Raw genomic sequence first — 11,312 nt, 5'->3', positions numbered from 1 at the left:
CTCAACGTTGAATGTTGGTTGATCTTTCAACATGCTTGTTCATTCAAGTTGTTTGTTGGTTTGTCTTTCATGTCGTTTGTTGGTTTGTCATTCATCAAAACCTACGAATACAAACTTCGCATACAAGCAACATGATTTACAGTTGTATGTTATACAAAGACTTAATTAATTTACAACATTTCTTTTCATTTTCGGATAGCACATAGCTTTCTTATTGCTCCATATAAATTTCTTGTAGAACATTAATATCATTTTGGGGATATTCTGAATTAGAAGTTGAATCATTCATTAATTTATTTTCAATAAATTTTACCTCTCTTGATTCAACAACTACATTAGACACTAAGTCTAATATTTATATGCTTTAAAATTTTGAGCATATCCTATAAAAGTGCCTTTTATAGTTCTTGACCCCAATTTGGTTCTCTTTTGATCAGGAACTCGATAAAAGGCTAAACACCCCTACGCTTTTAGATAATTCAAATTAGGTTTCCTTCCTTTCTGAATTTCATAAGGAAAAACCTTTCTATATCTTGATGGTATCCTATTATGGATATGTCATAATGTCAATAATGTTTCACCCCATAAATTGTAAGGCAATTTTGCATTTAGTAACATTGAATTAACCATATCCAGTAAGGTACGATTTTTTTTTCGCCAAACCATTTTATTGCGGAGTATATGGAGCAGAAGATTCATGCACAATACCACATAATTTACAAAATTTATCAAATTCATTAAAAAGAATATTCTTTACCTTGTAATGATTTAGGGATCACCACTTGTAGATCACGAAATATACTTACAAGAATTTGTAATTCATGAATGATCCATAACAAGTATAGTATCATTCATAATAAATTCAAAATATTTTATCGTAACAAACTTATCTGTTCCTTGTCGTTTAGTATTGTACTTTTCTTCCAAAGATTTCTAAATCTCCAATGGTGATTGAATTAACATATAGAGATCAGAGAGTCAGTCGGATAAAGTATTGAGAATATGACATTGACATGAAAAAGTATCTTCATCACGTTAATTCTTCAATTGAACAATCTTCTCTTTCTCTTGCAGCGTGGAATTTTTAGCAACATCGGCAATAGGTGTAGTCTTTGGTTCAATCACATATGCAAGATTGAGAACTAAAAGAAGAAACATCATTTTGTCCTTCTAATGGTTAAAGTTTGTTCCATCAAAGCGATCTAAGTTGACAAACTCTTGATTCATGACTTTGAACGTGTGTTTTGATCTTGTGCCATCTTCAAGTAATATATCTCTAAAATTGTTGGGTATACAAAGATGGGAAGATCATAAAACATTAATTGTGTTTTGGTTTCAAGGTACGATTAGATTGCTTTCTTTAGAGAGATATTTGTCCCCACACTTAGTTGTTATAGGGTTGATGACAATACTCTTCTAGGATACAATGAAATCTAAGAAGTTTTTAATTAGCAACAATAAAAAATTTTCAACTCTTTTGAACAAAGAAAATCTCTTAATAGTTGAGTAAAATGTACACTTAATACTCATTTTTGAAATAGTGGACAAGGACTTATTTATACATATTGCACGTAGCAATTATAATTTGTTACGTACATAAATGGTTGTGTCTATTGCCAATAGATACAATATTTTGAACATACACAATTCTTAAATAGTTGTGTCTCTTTAGCCAATAGATACAATGTTTTGAACATACACAATTTTTAAAAAGTTGTTTCCCTTTAGCCAAATGGTACTAAACGGATAGTAACCGTTTATTAATAATAATAATAATATTAATAATATTAATTAATCAAATTTGTAAATACCCTTCACACTATGCATAAGGCAAAATAGATAGCTCCTAGTTCAACTTAAGCGACGTTGGTAGCACTTTTTCCGGAGGCTCCTGGACATACTTGAAGACTGACCGACACCTCTCATTCCAAATATTCCAAGTTATAATCGAAACTAGTTGAGCTCTTGATAAATCCCAATTTTATGATTTATCTTGTGTTGAATTTAGTGGATTTTATCAACTTGTCTCACATTTATTCAATGAAATAGCATGGTTTTGTGAATTTCTCCTAAATTCTGCTTAAGAGTGAAAAGATACTTTTTAGGCCTTAAAATTGCTAAATTTAATTCACTTTAATTCCATTCGATGCCTTGATATGTTTGTTGAGTGATTCCAGGTTTATAAGGAAAGGATTGGATTGAAGAAGTGAAGAAAAAGCATGCAAAGTGGAAAATTTATGAAGAAATGAGAATTTGTGAAAATCATAGCGACGCGCATACATAACCCACGCGCACGCGTAACCAAGAAATTTCGCCAAGCGACGTGCACAGGTCACCCACGCGTACGCGTGACACTGGTCACGTGACCTCATTAAAGGAACACACTGGGGTTAATTTCTGAGCTGCTTCAAGCCCAAATCAAACTCATTTCTGAAGTATTTGAGGCCAAAACTAAGAAGGAACAAAGGAGAGCAATTAGGATAGTTTAGTAGCATACTTTAGGTCATATTTTAGAGAGAGAAGCTCTCTCTTCTCTCTAGAATTAGGGTAGATTAGGTTAGATTTCTCTTAAGTTTAGGTTTAATTCTTGCTTTAATTTAGTTTCCTTACAATTTATTGTTCTCACGTCTTTGTTCTTTTAGGTTGCGTTTGTTTATAGAGACAAGATACTGAGATAGAGACACAGAGACACAAAATTGTGTTTGGCAGAGGAGACATAGACAGAGACAATGTGTCCAGAGACACTAAATTAGTGTATTTTGTGTCTATCCTGACAGAAAGGACTAACAATGGACACAATTTATTTTTTATTTTTTCTTTTATTATTTTTATTAATTTTTTATAATTATATTTTTTATTATTATATTTTTCATCTCAAATTTTTTGAATGAAAAAAATGAGAATAAATTGGATTTTCATAATTTGTTCTTATTTATCACCAAACAGAATACAAGAATACAAAATTTTGTGTCTCTGTCCATCAGTGTCTAATCTTGTCCTATCCTCAGTGTCTTGTCCTGTCCTGTTCTTGGAAACAAATGCAACCTTAGTTTTACTTGCTATTTCCTTTATTATGTCATTTTTATGTTCATGACTTTGGTTGATTTTAATTTTCGTTTAATGTAATTTTGATGTTTCTTTGTTTATTGATGTTTTTTTGAGTTATTATTATTATTATTGTTTTCTTACATTTGGTAGTTTTAGATTTTATTATTTCTTGCAATTTTACCATGCTTTCTTTTATGCCTTCTAAGTATTTGATAAAATGCTTAGTTGGATTTTAGAGTAGATTTTTGTATTCTTGACTTGGAATTGGTAATTTGGAGCCTCTTAAATTATCTAAATCTCTTGTTGATTGGTAATTGAAGGTTGCTAGTTGGCTTGAATTTCACTAAATCTAGTCTTTCACTATGAGTTGACTAGGACTTGTGAACTCAAGTTAATTGTATTCACTTGACTTTCCTTCATTTGTTAGAGGTTAACTAAGTAAAAACAATTTACACTTACCATTACAATTGATGATGATAATGAGGATAGGAATTCCAATTCTTAACCCTTGTTAAGACCTTTCTTAGTTGTACCTTTACTTTCTTGTTATTTACATTTTTTGTCTATCATTCAAAACCCCAAAAATACTTTTCCATAGCCAATAATATGCACACTTCCCTGCAATTTCTTGAGAGATGACCCGAGGTTTAAATACTCTCGTTTTTTATTGGGTTTGTTTAAGTGACAAACAAATTAAACTTTGATTAATGGTTGTTTGTCGGTTTAGATCTATACTTTGACAAGATTTATTTTGTGAAAATTATATACCAACGATTTTCCTAGATCAAATTTTTGGCGCCGTTGTCGGGGAATTTCAATGTGTCATTGTTATTGGTTATTGTTCATATGTGAATGTTGTAAATAGTTTGCTTTTTATTTGTTTGCTAGTTTTGGTTTTGGAGTTTGTTTCCTTTGTCTCTTGTTAGCTTTTGTTTTTATTTTCTCTTTTCTACTATAAATTCTCACCATTTTGGCTATGAGTTTGGTTCTGACTATGTTGTAGGAAATGAGAATTATAATGAAAGCATGCATCAAGGATAGGAACATCAAAGGTGGGAGGAGCATTAAGCATGTGATCAATCTTCATGGCAACAACATCCTCCAATGTACTATGAGCAAGAACCATTCCTTGATGCATACAAATCCAATAGTTATGATGGACCTCCTTGTGGTTATCAACCACAACCACCATATACCTATGAGCCATATCCTCAACATAACCCTCAACCACCATACTCACAAGCCCCATACCACCGTTCACCTCCATATGACCCTAGTCCATATCCACCATACCAACCACCATAGGAACCATACAAAGAACAACCCCAACTCCAATATCAGTACTCCCAAGAACCACCACCTCAATATACACCATCTCCATATGCTTACCAAGATGAATTACCTTCCTATTATGAACCATTTCTCCCAAACAATGAACCCTCCTATCCAACCCAAACACCAATGGATGACACTCTCATTTCAATTCTCCAAGAGCAAAGGGAGCTTTATACTATTCTCCAAGGGGTAGTAACTAATTTAGTCTCCCAATACTTAGACACTTAAAGCACTCCCATGGTCATATGTGGAAAATCAAATGAAGAGCAGAGTATGAAAGAGAGGTTAGAAACTCTAGTGGAGAACAAGGAGTGAGATTTTGTATTGGAACAAGTGGAAGAAGCCAAAATAATTGAAGAGGAAGAAGTGATTGAAGATTTAGGAGATGCAGAATGTCCATGGGAATCTAGTGATGCCAGGGCATCTTGGCCAGTTTCACTGACCTTTTCTTTACTATTTTAGGGTAGTTTCCTGCATTTTCTTAGTAAATAAGCAAGTTTTGGATAAAAATACACTTACATCTTGATTCAAGCAAACATTGTGAACTTTACATGATTTCATGAGAATTATGCATGAATTGAATGATAAAATGGATAATGCATGATCTCATTACTTGGAACAGAGCTTTGATACACTTTATTTGCTTGATTTCAAGACAAAGGAAGCAAGGAAGAGCCACGTTAGCAGCCACGTTAATCTAATTAACATGACCACTAACGTGAAATGGGAATAAGCTTGCAGCGTTAATGGAAAAAGTGATCGCCAATAATGCCTTCGAAGACATCATAGCCCACGTTAGTTGCCACGTTAATTAAATTAACGTGGTAGCTAACATGGAGGAAAATGGGAGCTCCAACGTTAGTGGTAAAAGTGAATACCACTAACGTTCCAAAAGGGCACACTTAGCCACATTAAGAGTCACGTTAATCCAATTAACGTGAACTCTAATGTGGGAGGAGAAAGTAATCGCCAACGTTAGTGACACTCACCTTTGTCACTAACGTTGGACTAAGCCAATATTGCCCACGTTAGTGGTCACGTTAAGACCATTAACGTGAAAGGTAACGTGGAGCAAGGAATGATAGGCCAACGTTAGTGACATTCACCTTTGTCACTAACATTGGAGATGGCAATTACCACCACGTTAGTGGTCACGTTAACACAATTAACGTGAGGCACTAACGTGGGAAGAAGGGGCGTTTGAAGTGTTAGTGACAAAGGTGAGTGTCACTAACGCCCTCGAAGCTTGGGCATGCCCACGTTAAGGGCCACGTTAGTTACACTAACATGGATCACTAACGTGGGGAAAAGAAGCAAAGAGAAACGTTATTAGTAAAGGTGAATGCCAATAACGTTTGCGAAGGACTAAGAGACAACGTTATTGGTAAAGGTGAATGCCAATAACGTTTGTGAAGGACTAAGAGGCAACGTTAGTGGTCACGTTAGTGCCACTAACGTTGAAGTTAACGTGGATCAATTTGGTTTGGAGCGTTAGTGAAAAAGGTTATCGTCACTAACGTTCTCGAACCCACATTTTCACTTAACGTTAACACCACTAACGTCCTAACTAATGTCCACCCATGCCTGACTCACACTTTTTCTACAAGGAAAGCTGAGCTCACTGAAGATTGTAACTGCTTCAACTCAAGATCAAAGGCCCATATCCAAGACTTGAAGAGCTGACTAGAAGATCAAGAAGAGTAGTATATATAAGAGTAGTTTTGAACTAAAAAGGAGCTTGGCATTTTGGAGAACTACACTCGATATATTTACTTTTCCTGCAATTCTAGAATGTACTCTTCTCTATCATCTTCCATTTCCAGAGCTATGAACAACTAAACCTCTTTTCATTGGGTTAGGGAGCTCTGTTGTAATTTGATGGATCAATTATAGTTTTCATTCTTCTTCATCTTTCTTTTACTATAAAGCTTTTGATCTTAATCAATTGGTTAGTTGTCTTGGAAAATAAACTCTCCATAATTGGATCTCCTCTGAGCCTTGGAAAAGGGATGAGGAGATCATGATAAAAATAATTTCTCATGTTGGACCAAATTGGGGTTTGGACGGATACAGTGACATATAATCCTCCCAATACTTTGAATTGGAAATACAAGTGGTATAATCAGTGACCATACTTCATCTCTTCCTGTGAGCAATTAAATCAAGGAATTGGGCAATTGTTCAAGTTTAGAGAGATTGTGTTGCCAAGGAATTGGGATCCAATCACCTAAGATTGCCAAGGAGATCAATGAATGCATTGATTAAGGGAGAGATGAGAATGAACTTGATCCGGAGAATGCAACATCTCCTAAGCCCAATGAATCCCCCATTTCTGATCTTACCCATTCTCTTTACATTCTGCCATTTACTTTTATGTTCATCTCCCCAAATCCCCATTTAAGATTTTGCAATTTACTTCTTGCAATTTACTTTCCCGCCATTTAATTTTCTGTAACTCTCAACTCAATTTCTGCTCGGCTCAACTAGAACATTCCTCTAACTAAAATTTCTTGACCAATCAATCCCTGTGGGATTCGACCTCACTCTATTGTGAGTTTTTACTTGATGACAATTCGGTATACTTGCCGAAGGAAAATTTGTTGAGAGACAAGTTTCTGTGCATCATCTAGAGTTATAGAACCTTCTTCCGTTAAGCTTGAAATTAATATTGAAAAGGGTGTGCAACCTCCAAAGTATGTCATGAGTGAAGAATTGAAAGAAGTGGAGCAAGCAACAAGTCCTCCTATCGATGATGATTCCACATCAACATATGATTCTTTTGAGCCTAATAAATCCTCCCCCATTGAATTTGAATTTGAGATTGAGTAGATCTCACTCAACTTCCAACTTATGACTTGAGTGATGGAGAAGAATTAGAAGAATTTGGTGAGAAAGAGGTTGAAGTTGAAGAAGCATGTCAAGAGGTGGAAGTTATTAAGGAGGAGTCAAAGGGAGTTCCAATGACTTTGCCAAAGTCGGTTGTAGCCTCTCTCACTAAGCCATCACCATTCATTCTTTCATTCAAGTGGGTAAATCTATTATCCCTAAGCTTTCTTATTCTACTTGAATATGATTTTGCTTGAGACGGATGGTCAATTTAGACCTCTTTGTGGCTTTAAGAGAAAAATGCAGATGGTTAGTGGTTAGAAACAACATTCAAAGTCCATTATGGTTAAGAGCTCAAGGTTGAAGTGTAAGGATTGGTGTAGAGTTAGATTGTTTGGGTCTAGAAAGATGTTTGTGTCATTGAGTGAGAATTCGGATTGCTTTCCACCTGATTGGAATTTTGATGATCCACTTGAAAACGGGTGTAGAAACAAGATTTGGGATCCTGGTATACATCATGTGGACCAATTTTGGGAGCTCTTAGCTTGTGTGGAACTTCTTCAAAGCTTGGTGCTGTTAATTTTGAACTTTGGAGCTTATTGGAAGTTCAAGCATTGGTGGGAATTTAAGAAAGAATACAAGCACAAGCCACCCTGACAAGGAACTTCCCAAAATATTCAACTTAAGGATAATAAATAAAAGTGCTAGGTGGGAGATACCCCACCATGGTAATCTCTTTCCATTCTCTTGTATATATATGAATGAATTGAGTTACCATTGTTAGGTACTTTCTTTCCCTTGATATTATTCTTGTATATATTGCCATTAGATGTTAGTTTGTTTGGTTAGATTTGTGCTTTAAGTTGTAGGTTATTTGTTTTGAATTGCATCTCTATTTTGAATTGCATTTTTGGTTTGAATTGGTTAGTTGCATATTTAAATAGTTTTTAGAAGTTAGGAATTTTGGTAATTTTGATTTTGGTTGGTGTTAGATATGTAAATAGTGGGTGGGAGTGCCCTGTTTCTATTATATGTTTAAAAAAAAAGAGAGGCCTATCACGCACACGCCTGACCCACGCGTATGCGTGACCTCCATAAATCATAGCGTGCCAGGATCGTGCGTGGACTGTGCCATCGCACAGTCCAGACAGTGAGTTGTGCGCGTAGTATGTAAGAACTGTGTGTCTAATACAATTTCTTCCCACGCTTACGATTGACCCACGTGTACACGTCACCTTTTATTTTCCTATCTCATGCCTACGTGTGCCAGACGTGTACGTGTCACATCCCATTTCTGCTACTCACGTGTACGTGTGACCTTTTGCGTACGCGTGACCCCCCTCTATTCACACACTCTTCTTTTCTTCTCTTCTCTCCATTTCTTTTCTTCTTTTCTCTTCTCCCCTGTTCTTCCCTTCCTTCAACCACCATCCTTCACTATCATTCACCATCTACCATCATCTTCTTTAGTTAGTTTGTTAGTTAATCTGTTAGTTAGTTAGTTTAATTTTCTGTTTTGGTGCAAAGTGTTGGATTATTAATCTTGTTTGCTGTTTATTGCTGCTGATTATTGCCTTGATGCTATTTTAGCATCATTGTTGTTAATATTCATTGTTGGATTTCTTTATTGAGGTTATACTTTGTTGCTTGATATTGAATTGTTCATGCTTAATTTTTTTGCATACTAAGTACTTATGATATTGTCTTTAAGAATGCTTTTAGATTTTTGAATTGCATGTTGTAGCTAGCCACCATGTAATTTAAATTCACTATCTATTATTGGGCAATTGTATATACTCAATGCATTTTTTGTTAGGTGATGCTTGTTTATGATTGATTTTTATTTATGTCACCTAGTTCATGCATTGAGATTTTGGAATTGTGAAATTAGATCGTAAGCTTACATAATGACATTTTTTTTAGCTTTTTAAGTTTTGTGGACCATGCTTGCTATGTGATTAATCTCACCTTATATCTCTGTTTTCCTAAGTTGCATAGCACCCATGTACCCCACTCTATGTCAATTAGGCGATGCAAAACAAAAAATTCAAAGTGTGTCATTGATTGATGTGTGAGTTCCATACTTTCTTTGATCCATTAAATTCTCTTGGACATCAACCAATTTCTATTCATTATCCATTTTGCAATTGCTTGATTATTTGCTTGAGTGTTTTCATGCCTCTTTATTGTTTGTTTGTTTGTCTTAACCCACAAGTTTCTTTTGAAGTATTTTAAACACACTAGAATGAGTGAAGTGTATACTTCTTTTGTGTAATTGCGACATAGCTTTCAACACTATTTTGCCTTAATGTCACACACTTATCACTTACTTCATTTTAGTGATTCTTACCTCCTTCCAATAATATTTGCTTCCTTGCTTTTGCATTTACTTGCCTTCTTATCTTATTTTTTATTTTCAAGATAAGTCACCATAAGTGAAAAGGGAAGCGGAAGAAAGAACACACAGTAGCCGGTTGATCTATCAGTTGGAGGTGGCAATCCGTGTAGTCACTGTACCCGCTTACTCATCTTTGAATGCACCAAGGACAGTGCAAAATTTTAAGTGTGGGGAGGTCGTCCGACCAATCGGCCAATGTTGGGTGAAAGTTCTAATCCTAACACTTTCATATTTTAATTTTTCTGTTATCACTAGGACTTTTAGAATTCTTAGTTGCATTGTCTTGATTTGCATATATATAATAAGCTTAGTCAAAATAATGAAATTTTTCAAGAAGAACATTCTTAATAGGGCATTGACATCCCAATTGATTTGAGTTAAAATATTTTTCATTGAAACTTGCTTGAACTATATTGTGGAACATGTTTTTGAGCTAAGAACACATAAGCTTGTGAGTTTTTTAGCCTAATTGTGTGGTTACATCATATAACCACTATTTTCATTTTTGTGTGTATTATTCTCTTTTTATGATTGTAATCTTTGATTTTTTTATTCTTTATGTCCATTATTCTGTGTATGAATACATTTATATGATTGAGGCCTCCATTTCAAATAGCTCACTTACCCAAATGGCCTTACCCTTTTACCCACCATTGTTAGCCAACTTTGAGTCTATTTTAATCCCCTTTTGTTCTTTATTTTAGCACATTACTAACCTTAAGCAAAAAATAATAAATATCCTTCATTTGGATCTTTGATTAGTTTTGGCTAGTGAGAGTGTGTATTATTTAAGTGTGGAGAAGTTTGGGAACATTGGTTGAGATAAAAGTATATTTTTGTACTTTTGTTGAAGATCTTGGGAATTGGATACATACTCATGCATTAAATGTGTAGACCATATGCATTGATACACTTGTATATATTTTATTTTGAAAAAAATTAAAAAAAAGAGAAAAAGAAAGCAATAAAAAGGGGACAAAATGTCCCAAGAAAAGTAATAATAACAATGCATATGTGTTGTGATTAAAAAGAGAATGCATGAGTGTGTGAAAAAGTGAATAATGGGTAGTTAGGTTTGCATTAGAATAGTCTAGGTTGTTATATGTGTTTGGTGAGAGCTTAGGTTAATCAAAGGTTCAAATTTCAAGCTCACTTGACCATATACAATCTTACATTGACCCTACCCCCATTACAACCTTGTGAAAAGTCCTCATGATATTTGTATGCATGCATTGGATAATTGTTGATTGGTAGATGAAAAACAAATCTCGGAAAGTATGATTAGAGGAGAATTGAGTGAATCAACCCTACACACTTGAGCGATTAGAGCGTATACACATCCGTTGAGAGTTCAATTGCTCAAATTCTATATTTCCACCGGTTATTATTTCTTATCTTACAAGTTGTAAATTCTTCTCTAGGACTCAATTCAATTGTGGATTTGACTTGGTTGTTAATACCTTTAGCCCTTGTGATCATATATGCTTTCTTGGAAATTGATTTATTTTGACTAAATAGTTGCATTCATATAGATAGGTTGCATATAGGTAGTTTACTTTGAATAAATGTTAATACTCCTTTCTTGTCTTTTTTGAGTTTAGCATGAGAACATGCTTGGTTTAAGTGTGGGGATGTTGATAAATCTCAATTTTGTTGTTTATCTTATGTTGAATTTAGTGGACTTTATCAATTTTTCTCACATTTA

The sequence above is a fragment of the Arachis hypogaea genome, chromosome 3, assembly GCF_003086295.3.
Source record: "Arachis hypogaea cultivar Tifrunner chromosome 3, arahy.Tifrunner.gnm2.J5K5, whole genome shotgun sequence".
NCBI lineage: Eukaryota > Viridiplantae > Streptophyta > Magnoliopsida > Fabales > Fabaceae > Arachis > Arachis hypogaea.
Note: the sequence above shows the minus strand (reverse complement) of the source record.